The sequence below is a fragment of the Lissotriton vulgaris genome, chromosome 3_1 (genome assembly GCF_964263255.1).
Source record: "Lissotriton vulgaris chromosome 3_1, aLisVul1.2, whole genome shotgun sequence".
In the NCBI taxonomy this organism is placed as follows: domain Eukaryota; kingdom Metazoa; phylum Chordata; class Amphibia; order Caudata; family Salamandridae; genus Lissotriton; species Lissotriton vulgaris.
Window position 1 is genome coordinate 805,667,570 of NC_141689.1, and position 26,654 is coordinate 805,694,223.

General features: G+C 43.9%; 1 protein-coding gene and 1 pseudogene across 1 annotated transcript in view; one reads left to right on the forward strand and one right to left on the reverse strand.

Annotated features, from left to right (window-relative positions):
• Positions 1-26,654, forward strand: part of ADAMTS19 (ADAM metallopeptidase with thrombospondin type 1 motif 19) — a 503,101-nt gene that overhangs the window by 203,575 nt on the left and 272,872 nt on the right. The window lies entirely within an intron of this gene.
• LOC147727059 (peptidyl-prolyl cis-trans isomerase B pseudogene) lies at positions 1,995-17,909 on the reverse strand (annotated as a pseudogene).

Below are 26,654 nucleotides of genomic sequence, written 5' to 3' on the forward strand. Positions count from 1 at the left end.
TGTAACCGAAAATTATATTGGAATATTATTCATGTGTAAATGTCATTCCAGTTTCCTTATTCGTGTCTAGCCTTTCTTTTTTCAATGAGTCACAATTGTGGGGCTTTACTGTTGCAGCCTTTCATTGTGTTCCTGGCGAGTGAAACAGCACACATGCTCCACACCTTCACAGAACACTTAACAGATTTTCAACGTCTACAAATAAGAATCCAGAGGCACCCTCACCCTAAAAGGGAAAAGTTGCCCTGGCCTCTCACCCGCACGCCTGCTGAAAAGGATGTTCAGCTCATTAAATGTACCGCGCCTTGAGCACTATCCGCCGATCATGATCACAAGGCGCCTAGAAGCGGGATGTATTCATATGACCGTCTGAAGTCTCCCAGGATATTTGCAGTAGTTGGAAGGGCACCATCATGGTGTTAAAGCATCCGTCCAATCTACAGTGCAAGGGCAGGCCAGCTTGCACGAGGCATGTTCAAGGGGATAGGTGTCACTCAGAGCTGTACAAAGTCAGCCTCGGTGCTTACTTCCTTCCCGACATTTGTAAGCAGTGTGTAGGCACACAGCAGCTTTTATTTACAATTCCCTGAATAAGGGTGCCTAAATTACCGACCGAATTTGCAAGCATGAGTCGGTCTTGCGTGATTCAAACTCGGCACCCTTAGATCACCACATATGTCAGCGAAGAGCGGTGAACTAACTCCATAACTGGTAACACAGGGGCACCAGACACTGAGGCAGGGTCTGGTCACGTCACGTGCATCCAACAAAAGAGAAAATTAAGCAGTGAGCAGAGCTCCCAGCAGTGATAATCCTGACGCTGTAAAATTAAATGTAACATTTACATTAATAAAGACTATATACTAAGGCTAAATATGCACGCATTTGCACACCCTGTAACACACCTGCAACCCTGTATGAGCAAGTTCGGTCCGGCATCGGTCCTGGCAGTGAGCCACATCGTCACACTCTGCAGCAGAGGCCTGCCTCTCAGACACAATGCCGAGGCTGCTGACAGTTATGCGCGCAGCGCACTGTGTGTCCAGATACCGAGACATGTGAGCCCGGCCAGTCCGCACCAGAGTAAGTCCTCCGACCTCGCAACATAATTCGCGCTCTCTTGAAGCAGGATGTGACGTCAGGCGTCCTCCTGCATCGCTACGGACGGGCCAATCTGAAACTGCGTCAACAACTGCACCTGGGCCAGGCCAGCCTAATTGACATGATCAGCCTGTCCAATGGCTGGGAGCCCCACTGCAGCCGCGTGGCCAGTTCAAACCGCGGCCGCGCATCACTGGCCCGTTGCAGCGGCCTTTATAATGTATTTGGGGACACTCTGAGTGTCCCCAAATAAATTATAAAGGCCGCAGCAACGGGCCAGTGCCGCGCGACAGCCGCCCTACAAATAGTGCCGCCTGGGGCGGTCCGCCCCCCTCGCCCCCCCCTAGCTACGCGGTTGGCGACAGCTAGGTAATAGGGAGATCATTTTATCTCCGCTTTCTTGGCTTTTAAAGCCAAAAAAGCGTAGATAAACCCCCTTGATAATATGCCCCTGAGTTTCATCGGCATATGTCACTATATGAATCCTAAAGGGGGCATTGATATCTGCCAGTGGAAACATATAGACATTAAAAAGGTTTGGGCTCAAAGATGAGCCCTGTGGGACTCCACACCTAAGGAGGATAGGTTTAGAAGAGATGTCACCATCGAAAACCTGAAAGCACCTATCCTTCATAAATCCTTCCAGGACAGCCTTCTTTCGAAGTCAAATGCCAAAGTAACCCTTGGTTTTTCAGGCAGGAGAAGTTTTACAGTTGCTGGTCAAGCTACGAAACCAGTCATTAGAAAAGCATTAATTTGTAACCACAAGCCCTGCTTATGGTAGATCAAGGCTGCCTGGGTGTGGGTGGGAGCAGAAAAAGCAACAAGCTTAACTGACTCCCAGTCTGTCCTGAAATTCTATTAAACATTTTTTTTAAAGTGAAATAGGTTTGTTAACACTTTGCAATTGAGAAGGACTTCTCCACCACAATCACAGCACAGTCTTTGGCAGCAACAACTTTCAGTGGCTTGTCTCATCCATCTGTCTTGATTGTCTTGCTCTTCTTCACAATGTCTATTCCCTATGTGATTTTTCCAAATATGACAGGTTGCCCATCCACCCATGACGTCTTCACAGTGGTTATGAAGAACTGTGATGCATTTGTATCCTTGCCAGCATTGGCCATCCAGGTCCATAGTAATTCAGCTTGAAGCTCTTATCAGGAAATCGTTCACGATAGATACTTTTTCCTCCTGTCCCATCTCTTCGGATAAAGTCTTCCCGCAGGAATCATGAAGCCCTTCATCACAAGAAGAAATGTGCTGCCCTTGTACCCGAAACCTTTCTCCCCAGTTGCCAAGATGAAAAAATTCTCAACTGTTTTTGGGCAGGTCTTTCCAGAAAGACCAAATAAAATTCACCCAACTGCTTGATAGCTAACTTTATGTCAAAGTATACCTTGTGGGTAAATTTCGGTCCCCTCTTCTCTTGGGCCTTGAAGAAGCCAGAGGGAAAGAAAATAAAGGACCCTGGAATGAGCTCAGCAACAACAAGCAGCTTCATATTCTCTATGATAATATTATTATCATTGGTAATCCTGTTGTCCAACCACATTTTTTTTAAATAATGTGTTTAAAATAAAATTAAGGTTTTTGCTATTTTTTATTTACTTCTTATCCCCGTACCTCTGAAATGTCCCCGTTTAGATATATTTAAAATTATAATCTTTTTCAAATTGAAACAATATGGAAATAGTCAAATAAGGTGGCATTTGTATATCGAGCTCATCTTATCGGTACAGGTGCAAATTGTTTACCTTACCCAGGATGAACATGAATAATGGAAAGATTTGTGAGTATTCACAAACTCACATAGTCGAGTGTGTTCACCAACATTCCAATGCATCCCTTGACCCCCCCCCCCCCTTTCATTGAAGTAAATTAACCCTTTCTTGAAATTGCTCCCTAGGAATGCATGTTTACATGGAAGTAAATCAATTTACTAACGTAAACTCCCGTTTTGTGAATCCCATACTTAAACCGCCACTTACCATTTGCTCACCTACGTTGGACCTAAGAGTGATAATGGATTTTTAAAAGCTGCCCAGGTCTACTTTTCCAAAAATAATAACATAAGTGGATGCCAAAGTATTTAAAATCGCGGCCTGTGCTTTTAAAAAATGAAAATATTTTCCTTAACGAGTGAGGAAGGTAAGAAAATAAACTAACTTTGCACTAAACATTTTTAAACTATACTGCAGGAATTGTATTAGTTTTTTAAATATCCTTGAACGTTAGCTGCTCATTTTAGCAAAAACGAGTCCGCGGAACTGTTTTCGTGAGCATCGAACTTGAATGGCCTTTGAATGCATTACCTCAGCATTAAGGGACTACGCCCTGCTTCACAAAGCTCCAAAACTGGAGATGTTCAGGTCCCTCATGTTGGTAACGGCTTCTCATTTGGTGTGGGCATGCATTGTATCTGAAATATGAAACATTATTAGAAAAAAGCAGCCTGATATTATTTCGCATTGGAATAGGAGGAACTCAGAATGTGGCAAGGTTATATTGCAAGAAACTGAAAATAAAACATATATTTGCAAGCAAATTAAAAAATAAAAACCTGCTTTAAAGTCGAATAAGATGAGTGGATTGGGATAGCAGGGAGGGCTTTGGAGGAGGATGAAAAGCATGTATGATAGATTGATCAGTTTATCTTATGAATATTACAGTAGGAGACTGAAATAAGAGCAAAGAGTAAAGTCATGTTCATTAGAGGTGGCAAGCTACTGGCAGGAGCCCTAAGGTTTCCGCAGGTATTTGGGACTGGAATGAGGGTTTTATGACAAAAGTATGCATGGAAAAAATATGAAAAATCGAGAAAAAAAAACTGTCATGACCGGGGAGGAGAAGGCGAAATAAAGACACATGTACTGCTAAAGACTTCCGGGGCTAAATATGTAAATGGTGGTGGATGCATTCTTCTATGAATGACGATTTAGAATCAATCCTCACTAAAGACAAAGGGGCAGATTTACAAGCCCCTTGCGCCTCATTTACGCCGCTGTTGCGTCACTTTTGTGACGCAGCGGCGGCACAAATCCTGCTCCATGGTGCGGGGTACTTACATCGTGACGCATCTGGGAGATGTGTCACGTTGTAATGCCCTGCGTTACATGTAGGCATTCCTGTGCAGAGGGGGGGGGGGGGGGGCATTCCGGCGCAGGAACACCTCCTAAAAGTGGCTGAGTGAAATCTACAAGATTTCACTCAGTCACTTTTAGGCCCATGCTGCGTCAAAATCCTGCGCCTGCCTGAAGCAGGTGTAAGGATTGACGCAGGATTGACTAGATAGGGCCCCCAGAGCATTGCTGGTGCTGCGTCGCGCTTGCGAAGCAACTCCAGCAATGCATCACTTTTACATCACAGATGCGTCACGCATCTGTGCTGTTTTTGCCCCATTGTAAATGCGGCGCATCCATGATGGTGGAGCTGTGGCGCACAATAACTGGTGCATCCCTGCTGATTTGCAGGGATGCGCCAGTTATTGTAAATATGTCCCAAAAGCCTTTGTAAACTGGACATAAACAGCCTGCTAACCTACCAAATCAGAAGACTCCAGAAGTGCAAAATTATGCTATGGGGCTGATTTGGGGATTTTTAGAGCGAAAAGCGTTCATCTTTAGCGCTCATGTTAAAAGCCTAGACTGGGTCCCAGTTAAGTTCACATTCAGGATTCTCTGGCTCAGGTATAAATGCATCAAAGCACATCCCCCAAACAGCAACAAGAACATATTATCACATACTCACCTCTGTGCTCAACACAAGAGAACCTTATGGTCACAGCTATACCATGATGCAAGGACAGAGGTGACAGTCATTTTTCTGTGACAGCCCCTCTCTTCTGGAAACATCTGCCGAGAAATTCATCACTCACATTCACTGATGAACGGCAGATCAAGACTCAAGACGCCCTGTTTTAACTCATATTTTGAGCTTATTATCAGTGTATATTGTTTAGTTTTTCATTTTTCATGGTCCTCATAGATGTTTGGACAGATATTACATGTCTTTCCTTTCCAAGGTTACAGTGTAACTAGTTCCATGTGCAGAGGGGACCGTCCATGCTTCACCCCTGCTGTATTTAAGTTTTTGAATAAAAGTTATTAAGTAGCCCAGGGATAAATGGAGAGATAGGAGCCAACAGCAATACGTTCAAATGGCGCACTGTAGCCAGTCTCATTAAAGATTTCTTAGCTGAAATATGCTCCGTTAACGCATATGATATATCCTTAGCAGGACTATATAAGGATGCATGAAATTTGGCCTTCAACAAAGAGGTATATATTTAGCAGCATTCCCCCCCCCCCCCCCCCCCCCCGTGATAGAACCACGTTACAGTTTAAAAGCAGAGGTAAGGAGCTACATTTCAACCTGGTGGGAGATAATTAAAGCCAGACACTGCTGCTGATTTTTTATACATTACAAACATATGGGAGAACTAAATCAGTATACTGTTCAGAGGAAAGAGAGTTATTACTGTCCCCTAACATAAAATAATATTATGAAATGTGCATGTATGTGTTTCAAAGAACTAACACTTAAAAAGGTTGATATTACTGTATTTGTTTAGGTAAATCAAATATTTGAAGCCCCATGTAGGGTTGCATGCGTTTATTTATGAGCTGGAATCTTCCCTTTGGATAGCAGCTAGGCATCCAAGGCTGGGAGGTCAATGGTCAGGACGAGAACACCAACTTCAAAGGCAGCGCTTAAAAGGGTTTCAAATAGTTTATGTTATCAGCTCGGCCAGGCTTTTAAAGTCTTCCCAAGTGATAATACTGGAACTGCAATTCAAATGAAAGAGACAGTTAGAGCATGGATTTTCTAAACAATAAAATATGAAAGGCAGTTATGTTGTGCTTTATGATTTCAAAGCAACTCTGGGGCATATTTACCTCAGACTGGAGAAGCGTGGCGTTAAGCAAACATTGCTAACGCCACGCTTCTCCATTCTGAAAATGCAGGGATGTGGCGAATTCACAAGAATGTGGCGCACCCCTGGTTTCCCCTAGCACTGACGCTGAGTTCAGCTGCCTAGCGCCAACGCAGGCACCCTTCCACCATAGTCCAAGAGTGTCTGCATTTTGGGGAATTATTGTTTATGCGCAGGAAGGTCTCCCTCCCTGCACATAAGCTGGAAGTCTCCCTTCCAGCACATGAACAATCATTCATGGTGTTTTGAAGCTTCCATCTGTGCTGCATGCTCCTTAGTGCCACACATATAGACTTGCAAAACGTCATTTTTTATTAATCGTTTACGTGCAAGACGGGTCAACTTCCTGCACATAAAAAATCAAATGCCATTTTCTATTTTTATGTGTGCTGCTCAGCACACATGGAAACAGCAACAACAAGGAGAAATTAAACATTTCTCCTCGTTTCGCCTGTTTATGGCCAGGTTTTCCCTAGTCTCAATTTTGGCGCTCCCTCCTATTTACACTCACCTTTTAAATATGGGGCAATGTCAAAATCAATGGGTGTTGCGGTGGAACGACAACCATTACACTCATTGCCCACCCTTTTCATGCTAAGTATAGTGTGAAAGGGTGCCTTATTTATAAACGAAGCTTTAAGCCACGGTAAGTGTGAAAATAGGGTTTCAGTGAATAATTATCAGTTGCACACCACTAAGTATAGTGTCTTGATTTGCTTTGATCCTATTCAAAATATTTGCTCCTATCACACTTCAGAATTCCAAGAACAGTGCTTCATTTTTTTTTATTTTTTTTTTATTACGAACCCAACACAGCCAGAGCCAGACAGAATCTATACAATACATCATATAACGCAAGACATTACAAATTCATTAAAAAGAAAAGGAAAAACAGATATACATCAAATAGCATCAGAGCAAGCAGCTGGAATGGAGCGATCTAAGAGCCTTATATAGTCATAGGATTATGTTTAGATTTCCAATTAGTTATCGGAAGCCAGAGTGACTCCCCATGTTTCCTTGCTCTCTTTCCCTTTGTAGTATGTATAGCCGTCTCTATGCTATAGATTGCCAGAAAACGGGATAGCCACATCTGAAAACTAGGAGATTCTTGCTCCTTCCAGCGAGCTGCCAGAATGATTCTAAAGGCAGCGGTACCAATATATAGTATTTTTTGCTCTGTTTTAGTCAATTTTAGAGTAGTATCGAAACCTAAGACAAAGAGTGTATCTGAATCTGGTACCCTATGCCCAAAAAGCTCTTCCCAAAAATTCGAGAGCATGTTCTTAATTAACACAAGTGAGGGACAGCTAATAAACATGTGTATCAGGGTGGCGGGACCTTTCGAGCATCTTGGGCAGATGTCATTCTCTCTTTTCCCCCATAGAAACAGCTTGGCGGTGTATAATAGAGATTGAAGACTGTTTTGTATATTTGGGCTTTTAAGTTACTGGCCATAACCAAAAGTTGGCTCATCTCTAGTATCCTATCGATATCCACATCAGGATTATTTAATTTTGTAGCCCAGCTAGTTTCTGTTTTTTCCAAGTCATCCGACATATTAATTAGGAGTAGCCTATAAAGTGCTCCTATTCTAGTGTTTGTATTGTAAAGTGCTTCAATTATCTCTACTCTCCCCAAATAAATAGAGGGACGTTTTGCTCTTAAATACGCTATTACCTGCGCGAATTTAATGTAGTCACCATTTGAGAGTAGGTATTTCTGTTTCAGGTCGTTAAAAAGTGGTTTCAAAATCGTTAATCAAGAAGTCGCTAATTGTAGGTATACCAATCCTTTCCCATTTTCTTGCTATCACATCATAGGATGGTGCACAAAGAGTACTATGTTTCCATAATAGCGTATACCTGTTAAGTTTCTTAAGTTGTATAAGTTTAACAACCTGTTCCCAGACTTCCCAAGCGCTTAACATAATTTCAACCTTGTATTTCTTTTTCATATGCTTAGTATCAATTGCCTGGAGGAAGAGCCCCTTTGCTTCTTTACCGAGAACCAGCTCATATATTGAAGGGATGTAATCAATATCAACATGTGTAGTTCCACTGCTATTACAAAACATAGGAGTTGAGAGTTTTAAAATCGAAGCCCAGTGGTAGAGCGTACAGTTTGGAACAGCAAGTCCCCCTCTTTCAATAGGGAGGGAGAGCAATTTATGCGATCTCCTAATCTTTCCGTGTTGCCATAAAAATTTCGACATAAGTGAGTCGTGTTTTTAATATCCTTGACTCTACAACTAACGGTATTGCACGAAAAAGATATAAACATCTGGGTAAAACATTCATTTTAAGAAAGTTAGCTCTTCCAATGATCGTGAGGTGTAAATTATTGACCCGATCTAGGTCTTGTTTAATCTTGGCAATGAGAGGGTCATAGTTCAGAGCTACGATATGCTTGGTGTCAGGGCTTAAAATGACTCCCAAATAGGTGGCTTTAGGACTCCTTCTTTGATCGTTACACACTGTATTGGCTGTTGCGGTGGAACGACAACCATTACACTCATTGCCCACCCTTTTCATGCTAAGTATAGTGTGAAAGGGTGCCTTATTTATAGACGAAGCTTTAAGCCACGGTAAGTGTGAAAATAGGGTTTCGGTGAATAATTATCAGTTGCACACCACTAAGTATAGTGTCTTGATTTGCTTTGATCCTATTCAAAATATTTGCTCCTATCACACTTCAGAATTCCAAGAACAGTGCTTCATCCGTGCTTTCTGATACATTTTGAAATTTTTGTACAGTACATTAGCTTGTTTTTAAATTGTATTGTTTTAGAAAAATCTCACATTCTACACATCCTTCAAACATCCTACACACTCCTGCTACTCAGGCATGATTCTTACATAGTTCACTCTACAAAATCTGCTTACTTTGCACTCTGAAAACCAAAGGTAAAGCAGCACACCAATCTCCATGTTCAAAGAATAGGCCTGGCATTGTCCTCTGGCTTTGACTCTGCAACAACTGTAACGAGACAAGTCTTGTTACAGTTGCTGCACAAGGCACATTTATTCTCATTCACCTTCAGAACTCCAGCATGGTTATTTCTGGGGGTGCTGCAGCAATATCCTCCTCGCCGCCCCTCACCCCTCCCTTCATCGCCTATGCCCAGGCTTGTAATGTTCTATGTAACACATTATTAAAATTAGTAAATGATTTCAGCGTTCACATAAAGTGAATTGTGTGATCTTATCATACGCATATGTGCAGATAGAAAAGGCTTGAACTAATTGTCTACTGTCCTGAAGTGAAATGGCTAGTTTCTTGAAGTAAAAAAATTGTAAGAAGCAAAACTGGGGAGATATTGGATTGCTTCATTGGCTTATAAAAAATATTTGCTTTAAGTAAGCATCAAAGACTAAATATCACATTATTTTGGGCTGGAATGTGGGAGCACATACCACCTCTATATTCTAGATTAGCTATTGTAAACCCAACATCAACAGAAAGCTAATGGGGCCTTTGAACAGCAAAAGTGCCCCCATTTTAAAAGGTCGAGAAGTGATGGACATGTGCTGTCTTTGAAGTGGGCTTGCTAATATGCATTATAGAATTTCAATAGAAGCCCAGGTTAAATGTGCAGGACATCTAACCTGGGCTTCTATTGGAATTCTATAACGCATATTAGGAAGCCCATTATCGCCGTTTTAGCAGCAGTTTTTCTGCCCCTAAAACGGCGATAATTTTAACAAGGTTCTTGCTAATATGCCCCTTAGTTTTGTAGTAAAGGAACTTCACAACAGTTTTAGATTTTCTTCAGTACTCATGCATAAGTATTTTGCACTGAAATTAGCACTACATTTTTGCATGTGAAACTAGGCAGCAAGTGGTGTTTGCACATTTAATCTGTTGGAACCTGTTATTCAACACACTCACACATACATGTTTAAAACGTACCTATATTAGACAGGAGAAAATCAGTTTGCCTTTCCGAGTATGAAACTATTTTGAATTTGTAAACTGGCAATGAATAGCAACACATACATTGTTTTGCGACTTTTCACCAAACTTTTCATTAAGACCCCCCCAAGAATGCCCACTAAACTCACTTAAACTGACAAATCTGATTTGAGCCTGTAATGGAGAATGCACTCCATACCGCAAATTTTCAGAATTGTGCACCTACATTTTTAGAAAAAAGTTTAGGAATCTGGCCCAGGGTTAAAGAGGAGTGTGCAACCTCAGGTCACATAAATACAATCTCTCTATCAGGGATGACCAAGGCTGCACTGGGAACCCAAAGCAGACCTGACAATTTTCTCGGTCCAGTCCCTGGGGAAGCTCTGCCTGGGTCTGGGAGGCTGGAAATGTCACTGCTGCGAAACCGGCCCCCAGTGACAAAACCGGTCCTTTCCTTTCCAGCCTTCCGGGAAAACACCTGTTGCCTGGTACGGCCAATTCGGCCCTGGCGATGGCTTTAGTTTACAGTCTATATTCAAGTCTGGGTTCATTAACATCGGATTTATAAAGACATTTGCTTGTTGTAAGGCTATACTTTGAATCCTGATTCATAACAGTACTATTAGTGGAATGTAATTCTTTCAGTGGGCACTTATGAATGCAGACAATATGGAAGTACACTGGAATTGCCAAATTTGCGGGTCTAGACCTAGAGGTAGGTTTTTTAAGTTAAGTTGTAGATCATCACAAATAATTTAAAAGTAGTTTTCCTCTCTAGAAAAAGATGTAATTGTGCTCCTTTTATGGGCAGAAGTGAAAGTGTTTTCTAGCCTAAAATGGGGCGGGAATGCCCCCAACTTTTGTGAGATTGTAGAGCAGGGTTTTACTCCAAATATATTATCTGTGGAATAAGACAACCATTTCCATAAGTACTGCTAGAGTTGTTTGGGCATCCCCAACAGCTGGACTACAGCAAACATCAGAGTAATTCTAGAGGTGTAAAATTCTACACCTTCAATATGAGAATCAACACCCTTGTCTGTTTTGAAAACATAAATTGACTTGTTCTGGAGCCTTTACTCCTGTTTCTAGCATATCATCTAGAATGAGGCACAGTTTTCTGCTTTGTTATAACAGACCTCATTTTCCAAATGTAATGTTTTGTAAGTGGGTGTTAGGAATCCCCTCATTTCAATGAGGAAGAGCCTGACTCTGAATTCAAAAGATAATCTACGAAACTCCCCATAAGGACTTACTGAGAGGCGGGCTGGTAGAGCAACCTCCCTCATCAGTCCAGAACACAGAAACATGTATAGGGTAAAGAAAGGCAAGAGAAAAACACTCCAGACCAGCGAAGACCCATAACAGGAGAATCCCTATCCACTCCGAGAGTGGATGGCACTGTAATGAACAATCTCAAGGTTGGGGCTGAAGGCCCTAAAATAACAAGTGGCACAATGGTAATTAATATATAGTTACTTTCTGATATAATGCATCCTCCCCATTGTTGTTCTATGCCTAGCTGCTCAGGCAGTGGTGAGGTCATCAGAATGCTGGGAGTGTTTGTGCTTGGACAAGAGTCAGTTGGAGTGTATAAGCTGAGCAGCAAGGCGGATGCTCCTGGTGGGGCATTACATGGAACTTATCTTCCTGTAGCCTGTAACTAAAGATATAACTTGAAGCATAAACGTATATCCTTTTTCTACATGAACTGATTAAGTGGTGTTACTTCATTTTAACAGTATCATACATTAAAGAATACACAGGAGGGGAAGGCAGTTTGCACTGATTGGATACTTCAGAGGAGATGGCAACAATGAGCCCTGAAGGGAGGGGGAAACACACAGAAGTACAAAAACACCCAGAGGACAGGGAGGGAAGCAGCTGTAGCGATGGCACCAATTTGACCAATGATCATAGAGCACAGAGATCTAAAAGAGGCAAGGAAATGAGTCAACAGCAGGCCAGGGAAAACACAATACACTAACCAGTAAAGGAAACAAAAAGGCAAATGGGGAGGGAATGCAACACAATGATGAACTAAGCAAACATGGGAACTATACCTCAGAAAGTTGGCAGACATTGTCTTGCTACTTTGCAGCCCATTTTTTAAAAAACCATGAGGTCTTGTGCTCCCTCTACTGTCACTGGCCATGTCATCGGTGATGTAATATGTCACGTCATTAGCAATGCATTGTGGGGTCGCAAGTTATAGTTAGCTTAGCTAACTATAACGGCTGAATGTCATAGGTTTTATGTAATAGGTTTTGTACAAGTGAAATGTCAGCCTAACTATTACATTCCTGTAACCAGTGTTTTTTCCATTGATTTCTAAGGTTTTTTTAAATGCTGATTCCTAACTATAACGTCAATGAAACCTGTGGGGTTTTTTTGGTGAATTTCTAAGGTTTTTGGAAAGCAAATTCCTAACTATGACTTCCCTGTAACCTTTGTTTTTTTCAATTAATTTCTAAGGTTTTTTAACTAGCAGTTACATTTTCTGAGTGGTGGTGAAAAGGGTCTGGGCCTCCAATCCGCACTCAGGAATTCCGCATGTAGGACTTACAGGAGCTTGCAGGAGGGCTTCTTGCCCCCAAGGTCCCTCTGGAGTAAAGTAGACTTCATCCCCTAAGCGGTAGTGCCCCAGGAGGTGCGTTTTCAGAGCGGTGAAGAAAGGGGGCTTTACCTTCAAAGACCTCTTAGCATTCCCACTGTGTGGGACATACTGGAGGTAACAAGAGGGGAAATTGGCCCCAAGGACGTCCTTGTGGGCAACCTACCCCTCCTGTTACCTCCAGTAAATCCCACACAGCAGGATTGCTGATTTCTGATAGCAGGCCACGCCCCATGTCTCCAGCAGTCTGCAGACACGCCTCTGGGCGTGCTCTTGGTTAGGGGATGAAGTCCCCTTCGCTGTTGGGGGTCCTTAGGGGCCAACCAGCCTACCTGGTACCTCCAGTAAGTCCCACATAGTGGGATTGCTGAGAGTGGTTGCAGGCCACACCCCCTTTCTCCACCAGTCTGCAAATGTGCCTCCTGGCATGCTCTTGGTTGGGGGATGAAATCCCCTTCACTGCTGGGGATCCTTAGGTGACAACTAGCCTACCTGTTAACTCCAGTAAACCCCACACTGTGGGATTGATGAGAGGTGGTCACAGGCCATGTCCCCTTTCTCCACCACTCTGCAAATGCACCTCCTGGCTTACTTTTGGTTGGGGGATGAATTCCCCTTGCCTCTTGAGGAATACTGGGGGCCAACTAACCCTAATGTTTCCTTTAGTAAGCCCTAGACAACTGGACTACTGAGAGCCTATCAGAGGACACGCCCCCTTTCTCCACCCCTCTGGCATGCTCTTGGTTGGGGGATGAAATCCCCTTCACTGCTGGGGATCCTTAGGTGACAACTAGCCTACCTGTTAACTCCAGTAAACCCCACACTGTGGGATTGATGAGAGGTGGCCACAGGCCATGTCTCTTTTCTCCACCACTCTGCAAACGCACCTCCTGGCTCGCTTTTGATTGGGGGATGAAGTCCCCTTGCCTCTTGACGGATCCTCGGGGCTAACAAGCGCTACTGTTTCCTTTAGTAAGCCCCAGACAGCTGGTCTGCTGAGACCCTGTCAGAGGCCATGCCCCATTTCTCAACCACACTGCAATCATGCCTCTTGGAGCACTGCTGCTTGGGGGATGAAGTCCCCTTTAGTCCTGAGGCCCTCAGGACGCAAAGGGACCTCATCGCCCCACCACCAGTGCATTGAGAGGCGTGTTTAAAGATTTCGGCCCTGGTGACACCATACCCCGGGGTTCGCCCATTTTTCTTTTAAATAAAAAAAGGGAGGGGGGCCTAATGGCCCCCTCCCAGGCCATTTTCTTCTTTGGAGACCCATCCCCGGGGCATGGCCAGATGGGTTGGGACTGCACGGGGAGCCTGGAGGTCCCCACAGTCCCCGCCACCTCCTGCCTCCAGAGGGAGCTGGCATGGCTTTTTACCCCAGGGAGCTGCTGACATGCAGCTCCCTGTGGGTAAAAAGCAAAGTGCTCCACTTTGAGCAAGTAAGAGAAAAATGCTCTCACTTGTTCAAAGTGGATCAATTGTTTGCTATGGACTGAAGGGAGCAGTGCTCCTGCCATCCCAGAGCAAACTGCAATGTCCTGGTAGTGGTCACCCTGGGACATTGGGGGAGCTGGCCTTGGGGGATGGTGATCTCCTGGGCCATTTATGGCTCCAAGAGGGGATCCTTATTGCCCTCCTCTCATTTGAAAAGTGCCCCCAGGGAAGGGGCGGTCCCCTGTGCTGCGCGGTGAGGCAGGACCCCCGCCCATGCCTACTTATGTAAATATCCCCGGGAGGTGGTGGTACCTGGGGCTGTGTGGGGGGGGCTTGATTTTGGTAATTATAACACAGGGAGGAGGTGGTCCCTGGAGCTGGTTGGGCCTTGTAGCCTTCCGCATTCGATGAATAAGCCCTGGAGAGGTGGCAGTCCACAGGACAGCGGGGGCTCAGGCGGGCAACCCCATGTAATTTTTTAATTGCCCCAGGACCCGGCCCACCAAGAGGCGTAAAGATAACAAAGAGCGGGATCCCATGCTTTGTTGAAAAAAAATTCTGCCTCATTCCTGGATCCAATGCGAATCCTGCTTAATATTTAAAAAAAGCTTTTTTTGGCCCTTGTGGTCTCTGTGGGACACACTTAAGTAGGCCTAGGGGGCTCAGCGAGTTTCTACCCTGACCCCTTTTCTTGATTTTAAAACTTTTCTGACCTTTTTTCTTGTGACTCGGTTCAACCGATTCCTAAGATGGCTGCCAACTTTTCCTGGTATGAAGTGTTGGCAGCCAATTAGATCGCAGGCTCAAGATCGTGAGGGTTCACGGATCCTCCGTGGTCACAATTGTATATTTGAGAAATGTTTGGATTACACAGGATTTACTGAATGGATTTAAACCATTTACCAAAATGAGTGCACTCTGGACCAAGAGCTACCTTTCTGCCAAATTTGGTGTAATTCCATTTAGCAGTTCGGGCTGTAGCTGCATCAACAGTTTCCTCTGGAAATTAACATGGAGAAAAAGTGTTTTGCAACTCCACCTTTTTCTCGGCGACGTTTGATGGATCACCATGAAATTTTCAAGATGGCAGTAAAAGTGAATGGACCATTAGTTTTGAAATTTTAGCGAAGATTCTTCACATGGCGCAAGTATGTAACAGTAGGTAAAATATATATATATATATATATATATACATATATATAATATATATATTCAATGAAGAAAAAAGCAAAGAAACAAAAGTTACAGATATGTTATTGTTAGGCTCAGACTTTCCTCATAAAAAACCTGTGAAATTGAGCAATTATATTTAGCTTAGCTAACTATGACTTGCACACCCGCAATCTACTGCTTATGACCTCACATATTGCATCACTCATGACATGGTCAGTGAAATCACGGATGACTTCACTGATGACATCTCAAATGACATCACTAATGACACCATACAGTGACTGTGAGCATTTTTTTAAAAACATTTATGAGTGTTAAATATATAGACCAAGGTGAATTAGTGAGTGTATTAGTGCCTGTAAGGATGATTCAGTAGGTGCATGACTGACTGTATAAGTGAGTAATTAGGTGTCTCAGTGAATGTATGGATGTGAGCCTGGTTGTGTGAATGTCTGTATCAGCTTGTCAGTTGTTGTCTAAGTAGTTATATGGGGTGGTAGTGGATACGTGATCGGCTGTACAGGTGACTGATTGGTTGTCTGAGTACCTGTATGGGTGTGTGTGTCTGTGTGGTGTGTCTGCCTGTATGGATTAACGAGTGGCTGCATACGTCAATGATTGTGTGTGTGAAGGGCTATATGGGTAATTGAGTGTAGGTATGGGTGAGTGAGTGGATGTGTCAGTGGTAAATGGGTGAGTAACTGGGTATGTGAAAGGCAGTATAGGTGAGTGATGGGTATATGAGTAACTGTATGGGTAAGTGAGTGAATTTGAGAGTGTGAGAGTGGCTGTATGAGTGAGTGTGTGCTTGTGTCACTGACTGTATAGGTGAGGGAGTATGTGTTAGTATCTGTATGAGTGAGTTTGTGTGTAACTGTAAGTGTGAGTAAGTGGATGAGTGTGTAGATCTATTAATCAGTGAGTGGGTGTGTAAGTACTGGTACGTGTCTGTGAATGGTTGTGTGGGAGTGGGTGTATGAAAGGTTCTATGGGGTATGAGTGGGTGCATTAGTGATTCTGTGGATGATGTCATCTGTGTTGTCATTTGAGATGTGATGAGTGATGTCACTGACCATGTCATGAGTGATGTAATATGTGAGATCATAAGAAGTTCATTGCGGGGGCATGAGTTAAAGTTAGCTCAATTTCATTAGTTTTGTACTAGTGAATCCTGAGCCTAACTGTAACCTTTGTTTTTTTCTGTGAATTTCCAACGTTTTTTAAAGTTCATTTCCTAACTCTAATGTCCCTGTAATCTTTGTTTTTTCTGCGAATTTCAAAGGTTTTTTTAAGTAGTAGTCACATTTGTGGAGTGGTGGAAAAAGGGGCTGGGCCTCTGGCCAGTTCTCAGGAATCCTGCTGTGTAGAACTTACAGGAGGTAGCACGAGGGCTGCATGACTCCCAAGGTGCCTCAGGAGTAAAATTGACTACAACCCCAAAACCAGTAGTGTGCCCGGAACCGTGTTTGCAGAGTGGTGAAAAAAGGAGGTGTGGCTCCTGAAGACCTCATAGCAATTCTTAGGTCTTAGTGGAGGTAACAAGAAGGGTAGTGCTCTCTCGCTTTTTCTCTCATTTTCTCATCTCTTGCACCCCATTTTTCTTTTTTGTCAATTTTGCCTTATCTTTTTTCCTTAATTTCTTCATCTCTGTGACCCCATTAGTCTGCTTTTTCCTCTTTGCCGTAGCTTTTTCATCACACCCTTCAACCTGTTTTCTGTGTATTGCTCTTTCCACTGCTGTGCTCTTTTGCTCCCCCCGGTTTTATGCTTGTTTTGCATGTTAATGCTTGCACCCCTTTTGCCATTTAGGTTCCTCCTCCGTGCACTCTCCGCACCTTTCTCCCACCTTCACTGCTCTGTGCCTGCTTCTTCTTCCTGTCTCTTCTTCTGCTGCATAGTCCCACCCACTGCTCACCGGACCCCTCCCAGGACCTATCTAATGGCGAATGGTATGTGTTAGCACAGTGGGCTCACTGCTGGCATAGAAAGTAACATCAAAAACAAGCCCAACTCCACCCTCTGTCAATACATCGCAGCACTCCTCTACTCTCTCAAGCAAGGACACCTCTCCCCGCTACTACTGCACTGCACCACACACCACAGCAGGAGCCTTCTCTTGCCCCCACAGCTGATTCACCTGCAGCAACCCCCAACACTGCCACACACACACCAGCCTCCACAAAACCCATCCACATAACATCACATGCAGCGACAAACCGGCACCTCACAGCTTAGCTTAGCTTAGCAAAGCTCACTCACATGCTATTCAACACCCGCTCACTCAGAAAAAACACACAACCAAAATCGGGGACCTTCTAAATAGCAACACACAGGACCTCCTTTTCCTCACAGAAGCCTGGCTCAACTCAAAATCGGCACCTGACATTGCATTGGCAATTCCAGCAGGCTACAAAATCATACAACATGACTGCCACCAGAAACTAGTCGCAATTATCTACAAAGACACCATTGCATGCTCAGCAACCAGAAGGATTGGCATTCCATATATGAAACTTCTGCACTTCGGGCTTCAATTCTCCAGCAACTTCACCCTTAATGGATCCCATGCTAACTGACTGCTGGCACTGTGAGCTGCCTTCACCAATCTCATCACAGAGTGCATCACCCCCTCACCTTGAACTCAAGAGCCTTCGTACTCCTCGGAGACCTCAACTTCCACCTGGAGTACTCTACCAATCCTTGCTCCACAGCACTCCTAGAAAGTCTTAACAACATTGTACTAACCCAGATTGCCCCAGAAACCATGCACCTTACCGGATGCATTCTGGACCCCATCTTCACCACCCTGAACATAATCAATATCAATTCAACCTCACCTCCAAATGGACAACTACTCCCTAATTCACTTCCAGATCGACACACTGCAAATCTACCCACCCACCAACATCAACCTATCCAGCCACAGCTGGAGCAAAATCCAAGAAACAGATATGGCTCACCACCCTCCACGTGGACCCGCCAACCCTAAGGAAATTGTCAACTCCAAAATCAACAACTTTAACAACTGGCCAAGAATGGCACACACTCCCTCACACCTGTCAAACTCAACTAACAGAGAAGAGCCTACATGCAAGCCAGTTGGTATACCAAGGAACTCCATGACACCAGAAAACACTGCAAACAGCTAGAAAGAAAATGGAGAACCAGCCATGAAGAAATCGACAGAACCACTCTCAAACCCACACTCAGTTGATCCCACCAGCAGGAGAAGCCAAGAAAAGGCCCCAGCTGACCACATCAAAAAAAGCTCCAACAGCAGCAAAGAAATATTCTCAATCATCAAAGAATTCACCACAGCCAATTCCAACATCACCCCTTCGCAAGAACTCTGCGACAGCCTGTCCATCCTGTTCCACAGCAAAATCATGAATAGCCACAGCAACTTTGCACACCAGCCAGATCCCCAAAAACTCATCACCAACCTGCCCGTCTCCAATCAAGATGACCCCTTGACCAGATGGTAGATCATCACCAGCGAAGGAACAGTATCAATTGTGCAGACAATCTACTCTGGGACCTAATTGGTCCCTTACCTCAGCATACATTCAACCTTGGTGCATCAACAAACAGCACAACAGTCACCCACAACCTGAACACCTTCACCACCTTCCCCAAAATGCACAGCAGTCTACTCACTCCTCAAGAAACCTTCAGCTGACACAAGCCAAATGGCCAACAATCTGGCTATCTCCCTTCTTCCCTGCCAAGTGAAAGTTATCAATAAAACCATCAACAGTCAGCTCACCTCGCGCGCCACCACCTCATGTGCTAAATCCAATCAGGATTCAGAAAAAAGAGTCGAATTTAACAAAATGGCACCAAAAAGGCAAATGAGCAATCAGGGGAACAGAAGATATTTGTTTTTAAAGTTTTAAGCAGAAATAGCACCAGAAATGTGCTAAGAACCTGTGATAGTCTATAGCCATGGTATACCAGGACCTAGGCACAATTTTAGACTGACCCTGATGGAGCGTGGGTTGAATACATCAACCAGGTTTTTCATGTTTAACAGTTTTGCCTTCTGAATTAGTGAATTAGTCTTTTAAGCCCCATAAAAGAGCAGAAGTACACCTCTAAGGCCTCCAGGACCCCAGAGGAGGGCATTTAGAGTCTCTTAGGGTACCGGACAGACCAACAACATAGACTGTAACATTCATTTGACACACGTCAGCTGGCCACTTTATGGAATAATGCCTCCGGCAGCTTGTGATGTCCCTGTAACCACACAGGATGTCAGTCAACTGAACTTTGGAGTTGATAATTTTTGCCCTGTGTACAAGTAGGAGCAGGTCCAGTGCTTCAGGGCTCCTCACAGGTCACAGGCAGCAGATGCAGTCCACTTTTGTTAGTCAGCTGGTCCAGAAGTATTCTGCTGGGCTCATTAAAGAGCCACATTTATGCCTGACAGCAGAACGTGGGTGGAGATGACTCCTACTAAGTAATAGGGTAACAATGCCCACTTTTTCATTATTTCCTGTTTGCCTTACTGCAAACACACTCCATATGTCAGGGCATTTTTACGCTGAGAAAGGTCTTCAGCCACACTGAATTTGGGCTCTCAGGGCTAGGTGTGTGTGTGAGAGTCATTGGGAAATCACCAGTATCCTCCCACATCTAACACAGAAATCTAGTTTGAAGCATGCACTACACCCACAACAAATCCAGAGACAGAAGTCTGGTAGGACAAATGTAGGGTCCTTCAGATAACAGACTTGATACAGAAGAATTATCTTGAAATCCTGTTCTATCCCTTTCAAGTGTGCCCCAAGTGTTACATGTGGCTCAACAGAACAGTCAAGCAGAATTTGACAGTGTGGTATCACAGGATTCATAAAACCTGCACGAGTTTAAAGGTGCCATCTATGACTATTCAGGCCAGCCTTTTTGCTCCTGGAAGTTATTTAATACCCCTTTCACATATATTCTAAGCTGAGCATGGGCTGGGAGATGTTTAAGAGTTAATGCAAATTAGCCCCCACCTCAGGCAGGGCAAAGGTAACTTTCAAAAAGCTACTTTCTCTTAATATTCATTAAAAATCCAACTTCACCTTTAAATTCGATTGTTAGTAACTATTAAAAATAGAGGTTTAATATTTTTTCTAACTTCTAACTGGTCCCTTTCCTGAGCTACCAGTTTTACTATTTTAATCAGCAGTCTGTTTTTCTGCTAAGGACAAGTAGGGCTGCCATAGTGTAAATAGCTTATTGGGCCTTGTCACTGTATGGATACAGGTTTATTCATTTTCCACATTTCCCTCTTTCAAATACATGCACCATACCTTGTGGACTACAAGACTTACATAGGGGTGACTTACTGATATTCAAAAGGGAGGTTCTTACCTGACAGAAGAGTTATTGTAACAGATTACAATGTAGCACTCAGGCTACATTGGATAGCCTGAAGCCATGTTTACATTACAGTGGATGGTGCAATTGGTGCTGCAGCCCACAAGAAGCATTTCACTTTCAGGCCCTAAGAGCACTGTCTACCCCATATACTAAGGACTTACAGACAAGTTTTATATGCCGAGTAGGAATAAGCCAATTTTTCCATGTCTAAAGATGAGCACCAGCACTCTACTCCTGGTTAGCGAGCGTAAAGGGCACAGGATTCTAAACCAGGAAAGCGGGCAGACTACAAATCTGGAGTGACCACGCAGAACAACATGGATTTCCTGCAATTGCTGATTACCTTTGCATTAAAAACATTAACATTGTACCTCTGTGTCCTACTGAAATGTACTGAGAGCGACCAGATTTATAGCACAACATGCCACACTTGTGTCAATCTGGCCATTTTATGTTGTATTATCTGTCATGCATATACATTAATGTTCAAAACTTAGTATCCGTTCCAAAAACATAGAGCAAACAGTAGTGTTGTTTCCGAAGATCTTGTGAGTGGCTCTTGAGGGTGGGGCCTTATATTTGTTAAAATAATAATAATTACTTACCCTATATCATTTCAGAACATTTAAAGTGTGTAAAGGATTTGTGTCATGCCTATTGGTATTCTTGAAATTTGAGCGGTATCAACATGTTGACACATAGGTGCTTACACTTTCTATTGTTTTACAAACCGTTTTATTGACTTTTATTTCAAACTGGTGGTAAACTCGCTGCTGTCCACAAACAGAATTGAGGCATGCCAGTCAATTAATGTATCTTTTCTAGTGGGACAACTTCCCCACGTCCCTAAAGGGTGTATGACCAGTGCCTTCACACAAATTTATCTATGCAAATGACAGCACTCATCACTAAAGTACAGTTCTCCTATTTCTTCCTCAGGTCTTCCAACCAAAAATGCCCTTAGTGTTCAGTCTCTTCGGTACTCTTCTAGGACTCCATATTTTCATAAACTTCCGTATGCAGTCCCATGCCTGATACACTGATTTTTCAGCAATCCTCTACCAATCTAGATTAGACTCCCAGGCACTCAGCATTGGGACTGCCTCCCACCCCCACAATCTGCTCACATCACTTCTTTCAACCATCATGGTGGTATTTCAGAAGAGGAGCATGTAACAGTCCAGGGTTTGTTCCCCTCAGAGGCGCGAGTTAGCGACTGCAGGGCGAGCTCCAGTGTAAGGTCCAGGAGAACCGAGAGCTGTCAGCCTTTTTGCCCCAGCATTCCTGGATCCTGGGGTAGCCCCAGACTGTAATTACCAGAGTTTCTGTCATTCTTCAAGCTCTTAAATAGTCCATTATGGCTCTACCCATATGAGACAATGTAGTCCTTGTGAAGTAGGCTCTATGGAGTATTTTCAATTGGATTTGTTGGAATCACTCTCTTATGGCTAGTGGATCGCCAATCACCATCTTCCAGTCTGCCTAGGTACCTTTAACCATTTATCCTTACGAATGTCAAGGGAGAGACTATTTTGTAGGTGTGTGGAATAGAGTCAGGACACTGTGTAGCTAGCCAAGGGAGCCCTCAATACCCTATACTCTGAGGGGTTTCATCCGGTTCCTCTTCATCTTTGCAGAAGATACCATAATTGTTGGTATCTAAGGTATCGGCCACCTGATAACTCATATTGCTACTGCAGCTCAGTGAGTGCTATTATCTCATTCTCTTACCAAATATCATCCAGCTGGAAAAATCACAGCAGATCCCATTTTCTGTGACCCTCTATATTTTGTAGTACCCTCAGGGAATCAATATAGCCCTATAGCCCAGTTGCTTGATAGCCCTGTACCATAACATGACCACCACCACTGTAGATGTCAGCAATAACTCATTCCATTTTCACTATAAAGTCAACAGACAGTTCCCTCAGGGTACATGAACCACCTATCGTCCATCACTGGGGGTTCTTGTTGAGAGGAGAAGGCACAGTCATTAATCCTATGGAGTTGTGTCACCCAATAAATAGACGCAGTTCAGTGAGGGCCATTTCTTTCTTAAAAAGATTAGACATTTATTCTTCCTTCCAGAATATTAAAAGGTCGCCAAGTGGGGTGGCACAAGAGAACTCTAGGATTTGTCTGCTGTTACTCTAGACCTAATTTCAGTGCTTTTTAGCAAGGGAAGTCAGGTTCCCTCTCTTGATGCCACCCCTCCCCATATTCTGTTACAAGGTTTGGAATACAGCTTTCCAGTCCTACTAGACCTACTTAAGCTTTCATTATCTAGTGGTTTAGTTCCTCCTGTTTGGAAATATACATTTGTAAAATCCATGTTAAAAAGTCTAATCTTAATCCACTTTGTTTAGTGAATTATAGACCCATTACACTGCAGATAGGGTTTCAACCACAGCACAGCACTGAAGCGGCACTTTTGGCATTAGTTGATGAGTTTAAGATGTTGTTGGATCTTAAGGGGACAACTGCTATCATACTTCTTGACCTTAGTGCTGCGTTCAACACAGTAGATCACAGAATTGTTATTAACAATGTTGGAATTACAGACAGTACTTTAAAATATCTTACTTGGGGCAAGAAAGTCTGATTTGCATATGGCTAGGTCCAAACTGAGATGGCATGGTGAGCAAAAGAATAATAGATTAAACTAAGATCCTTGTGACTCGGTGTAAATGTTTGCATTGTTTAGCAATCCTTCCATCAATTGTTCCTTTGGGTTTTAAAATATCTTACATCATTTCTTGAGAATAAAACTTTCCTGGCGTTTGACAAATACTGCTGCTCTGACACCTTCCTCCTGGAATGAGGAGCTCTTGGCGGGTCTACGTTCAGTACCACGCTTTTTAATCTCTACATGCATCCCCTTGCTAAGATTGTACAATCATTGGGATGTCAATGATTTCCTATGTTAATGACACCCAATCAGTGTTTTTCTCTTACCTAAGGAGGGGCCACAATCTTCACATATTTGTCTATGCCAGGAAAAGGTAGCTACCTGGATGGCCAGCTGCTGCCTTAAACTCGATTGGGACAAAACACTAGGATGTTCGGAAACAATCTGAACTTCCAGTTTCTTATCAGGCTGGCCTGATTGCTTAGGCACTGCCCCCACCTAACAAAATTAATTACAAGTTTGGGGGTATGGCTAGATAGCTCTCTTTCAATGGAAGCCCAAGCAAGGGAACACTCGGCCAGTTGGTATGGCCTTCACAGAATGCTTCAATTGAACAATGGGTAAAATTCAAGGCTCAGTGTATGGCACATAGAGCACTTGATGTGAAAGGTTCACCCTTACTATGAGGCTTAATGTTGCTGTACACTCACGGTAGGATCCTGAGGTTGACTAATACACAACTCGCGAGAGCTACCCAAATTCGTAGAATGAGAAGTGGAGAAGTGTGGCTCAATGATTAGAGCGGCAGACCCTGATGCAGAGGTCTAGCCCGGGACCAGGGTTCAATTCCCCGCCTCAGCGGATCTTGGGCTCAAAATTCCACGGACCTGATAATTCTCGCCTCGGTGCCTATTCCAATCATGGAGTCCCACTCTGCAACTCTGGGCAATAGCTTGCTTAATCTCCACAACGGCCCCCACAATGCTAAGGATGCCTGGTCTCCACCTTGGGGGTGCCCAGGAGTGGACGCCTCACAGGGAAAGCCAGGATGGGTTCCACAGCGGTATCGTACAAACGCCTTGAGACCCTTGCGGGTGAGTAGTGCGCTATACAAGTATCAATTCTTCTTCCTACCTCATTCCCAAACTTTGGAACTGCCTGCCTAATAGCTTAAGCTTATTGGACAAAGAACTTACCTTCAGAAAGCACTTGAAAACTTGGCTTTTTGAAAGCAAGCCCCTATGCTGTTTGTGTTGAGAGCTCCATACTCAGGCCATCTCTTTTCTCGGGGACATCCATGAGGTGCACATTAATTCCTTAGGAACGTCTCTCTGCATTTTCAACCTGTCTTGTAGATGTTCAATGGTCCTCTCAAAGGTGCAAATCATCAAATCACTTTCTGTAACCTTAGGTTCCATTCGTGCCAGTGTGCTCTCAGTTTCCCCCGCTCTATCTGCCAATTTCTTGTAGTCCATCTGCAGTAATCCTAGATCCAAGACCACTGCATTGATCTTTTGTTCCAAGGTGGGTTTTGTGTCCTTAAAGGCTGCTAAGTTTGTTGCTTTATGTGTGTTCAGTCCTTGATCCATGCCCTATTGTCCTACATCCTATTTTTGCTGGGGGAGGGGTTCTGTAGCCACTCCCATCTTAAGTGCCTTAGGTCTCACTATTCTGCCATGGACAGGAGAGGTCCGCAGCCTAATTTACCCCTCACCCAGCTGTAGAGGTGTGGGTGTGAGATGTTGCAGTCACTCAGGGTTTCAAGCTGGCCTCTGACCTCTACCACGGCCAGGCAGCCATACAAGGGGGTGTGCTGGGCACTCCCACCAATGTCAGCCACCCTCCCAAGGCCCCGGTGGGCCAGTTAGCCCAACCCCACCAGCCTGTGTAAGGGGACGGCCCGCCATGGTTGTCAGCTCAGCTGCCTAACATGCACAAGTACACTCGGCCTGCCTTTGGCTCTCAGCATTCAGGGGCCCACTCTATTGCGGTGCAGTGGCCCACCTTCTCTAGGGATTACTTGGATGTAGATATCCCTGGAGGGTCCTCCTCTTCCAGTTAATCACGGTTTCCATTCCGGGAGACGGTATCCCACACGGCATCACGATCCTCCCCTCAGGGCAGTGTTGAGATCCATGTGGGCTGCTGTCAAAGCTCCCCTGCATGCCCCGAAAAAAGGTGTCTTACCCTCTCAGCTCCACGGTCCCTGGAGAGCAGTTGCAGCAACTCCTTTACCTGTATCCTGGAAGTACAGGACTCCTTTGCCCCCCCTGGCCTCGAGATGGTCTGCCTCGCTCCATCACTTGAGCCCGTGGCCGGCACCACCCTCTGTGTTGCCACCTTTCCATTGTCTGCTCTGCCAAGTTTTTTTTTGTCTGGCACAGCTTCTCTAGGCCCAGGGAGGTGAAAGTTGCCCCCCTTACAGCAGCAGTGTCACCGTGGTCGTTGTTCAGCCACCGAGATGGGGATGCCTGGCCCTCTTCAGTTTGAAACAGTGGTCTTATCTGCTGCCTGCACTGTGCTCGGGGACCTGCTGCAAAACTCATGACCCGCTCCACTGTTCACCTAGTGAGTCCTACGCTCTATCCAGCCAGTGAGCCACCCAAGGGCTTGAGGATGATTGTCTTCATGGGGCTAACGTGCTGGCTCTCTCGGCTTATGCAGCCATCTTAGTCAACAGCTAGCTCCACCACCCGTTTACACTTTCTGGGGCATCAGGGTCTGGTGTCCATTTAATTTTTTTTAATGCTACATATATCTTCCAAAGCTGTTTTGTCCGAAAGACACATTATCACATTTGTAAAAAGAATGAACATTTTTTCATGGTAAAATTACTAGTCACAATTGTGTGAAAATATTTCTCATTCATTTACTAGCATCACAAATAAGTTACTTTTATTGTGACTAATGTTTGTTAATACCCTTATTACATAGACCATTTTAGACCCTCACAAACAGATATTCACGTCTATGCATTTCAGTAGGACAAAATGGCAAAGCCTTTTCAGCAAAATCAATGCACGTTATGGTTTGTCTAACCTTGCACCTGCATAGTAAAATGAAATAACATCTCACCTAACATTTGATTTCAAGCTAAATATCCGAAATTCAACGGGCTGCTTACAGTAGCAATATTATCCAAGCATAAATAGTCTCCTAGTCAGTTATTGACTCAGATAATATAGGCACCTCAGCTTCACTTGGGCCATGTATAGTAGCAAAATGTTGTGGCTAAAATATTTTATGACAAAAATATTGTATCCTAAATATGCTTTACAAAATGATTGCCCATTGGAGCAAATATGAGAAAGTCTGCCCCAAACGAATATTTTTTTTTCTAGATGATACATAGGCCACAATACATATGTCAGGTGTAATTTATGTTATTTAAATTGCACATAGAACACCCCAGCCTTTCTGACTTGAATCTGTTAATAAATATTTAAGAGTGTCCATGTGTCAAACATTTATGTGTGTAATGT